Source organism: Babylonia areolata, chromosome 30 (genome assembly GCF_041734735.1).
Source record: "Babylonia areolata isolate BAREFJ2019XMU chromosome 30, ASM4173473v1, whole genome shotgun sequence".
Classification (NCBI taxonomy): domain Eukaryota; kingdom Metazoa; phylum Mollusca; class Gastropoda; order Neogastropoda; family Buccinidae; genus Babylonia; species Babylonia areolata.
In genome coordinates, this window is record NC_134905.1 from 8,908,374 (window position 1) to 8,910,873 (window position 2,500).

The 2,500-nt window shown below is 36.7% G+C and overlaps 1 protein-coding gene across 1 annotated transcript in view; it reads right to left on the reverse strand.

Moving 5' to 3' along the window:
- Positions 1-2,500, reverse strand: part of LOC143275385 (alpha-amylase-like) — a 17,961-nt gene that overhangs the window by 12,171 nt on the left and 3,290 nt on the right. The window lies entirely within an intron of this gene.

Sequence of the window (2,500 nt, forward strand, 5' to 3'; positions counted from 1 at the left end):
GTTCTTGTTCTTCTTATGTTTGATTGGGGTTGTTGTTGTATTTTGGGGGGCGGGTTGTTCTTGTTCTTATTGTTATCATGAAATAGGTGCAATGACGGTGATGACAAAAAGCATGATGGTAATATCAATAATAGTGACGATTGTGACAATGCTGATGACGATCATGAGGAGGAGGAGCGGAAGAAGTAGACAAAGATAAACATCAGTTAAAGGTGGAGAAGGAGAAGGAGGAGAAGATATACATGAGTTAAAGGTGTAGAAGGAGAAGGAGGAGAAAATATACATGAGTTAAAGGTGTAGAAGGAGAAGGAGGAGAAGATAAACATCAGTTAAAGGTGTAGAAGGAGAAGGAGGAGAAGATATACATGAGTTATAGAAGGAGAAGGAGGAGAAGATATACATGAGTTAAAGGTTAGAAGGAGAAGGAGGAGAAGATATACATGAGTTAAAGGTGTAGAAGGAGAAGGAGGAGAAGATAAACATCAGTTAAAGGTGTAGAAGGAGAAGGAGGAGAAGATATACATGAGTTATAGAAGGAGAAGGAGGAGAAGATATACATGAGTTAAAGGTGTAGAAGGAGAAGGAGGAGAAGATATACATGAGTTAAAGGTGTAGAAGGAGAAGGAGGAGAAGATAAACATCAGTTAAAGGTGTAGAAGGAGAAGGAGGAGAAGATATACATGAGTTATAGAAGGAGGAGGAGGAGAAGATATACATGAGTTAAAGGTGTAGAAGGAGAAGGAGGAGAAGATATACATGAGTTAAAGGTGTAGAAGGAGAAGGAGGAGAAGATATACATGAGTTAAAGGTGTAGAAGGAGAAGGAGGAGAAGATAAACATCAGTTAAAGGTGTAGAAGGAGAAGGAGGAGAAGATATACATGAGTTATAGAAGGAGAAGGAGGAGAAGATATACATGAGTTAAAGGTGTAGAAGGAGAAGGAGGAGAAGATATACATGAGTTAAAGAAGGAGAAGGAGGAGAAGATATACATGAGTTTAAGGTGGAGAAGGAGAAGAAGATATACATGAGTTAAAGGTGTAGAAGGAGAAGGAGGAGAAGATATACATGAGTTAAAGGTGGAGAAGGAGAAGAAGATATACATGAGTTAAAGAAGGAGAAGGAGAAGAAGATATACATGAGTTATAGAAGGAGAAGGAGGAGAAGATATACATGAGTTAAAGAAGGAGAAGAAGATATATATGAGTTATAGAAGGAGAAGGAGAAGAAGATATAAATGAGTTAAAGAAGGAGAAGGAGAAGAAGATATACATGAGTTATAGAAGGAGGAGGAGATATACATGAGTTAAAGAAGGAGAAGGAGAAGAAGATATACATGAGTTATAGAAGGAGAAGGAGAAGAAGATATACATGAGTTATAGAAGGAGAAGGAGGAGAAGATATACATGAGTTAAAGAAGGAGAAGGAGAAGAAGATATACATGAGTTAAAGAAGGAGAAGGAGAAGAAGATATACATGAGTTATAGAAGGAGAAGAAGATATACATGAGTTAAAGAAGGAGAAGGAGAAGGAGAAGAAGATATACATGAGTTAAAGAAGGAGAAGGAGAAGAAGATATACATGAGTTAAAGGTGTAGAAGGAGAAGAAGATATACATGAGTTATAGAAGGAGAAGAAGATATACATGAGTTATAGAAGGAGAAGGAGGAGAAGATATACATGAGTTTAAGGTGGAGAAGGAGAAGAAGATATACATGAGTTAAAGGTGTAGAAGGAGAAGGAGGAGAAGATATACATGAGTTAAAGGTGGAGAAGGAGAAGGAGAAGAAGATATACATGAGTTAAAGAAGGAGAAGAAGATATGCATGAGTTATAGAAGGAGAAGGAGGAGAAGATATACATGAGTTTAAGGTGGAGAAGGAGAAGAAGATATACATGAGTTATAGAAGGAGAAGAAGATATACATGAGTTAAAGAAGGAGAAGGAGAAGAAGATATACATGAGTTAAAGGTGTAGAAGGAGAAGAAGATATACATGAGTTAAAGAAGGAGAAGGAGAAGAAGATATACATGAGTTATAGAAGGAGAAGAAGATATACATGAGTTAAAGAAGGAGAAGGAGAAGAAGATATACATGAGTTATAGAAGGAGAAGGAGGAGAAGATATACATGAGTTATAGAAGGAGAAGGAGGAGAAGATATACATGAGTTATAGAAGGAGAAGGAGAAGAAGATATACATGAGTTATAGAAGGAGAAGGAGGAGAAGATATACATGAGTTAAAGGTGAAGAAGGAGAAGGAGAAGAAGATATACATGAGTTATAGAAGGAGAAGGAGGAGAAGATATACATGAGGTAAAGAAGAAAAAAGGAGGAGAAGATATACATGAGGTAAAGGAGAAGGAGAAGAAGATATACATGAGGTAAAGAAGGAGAAGGAGAAGAAGATATACATGAGTTATAGAAGGAGAATGAGGAGAAGATATACATGAGGTAAAGAAGGAGAAGGAGAAGAAGATATACATCAGTTAAAGGTGAAGAA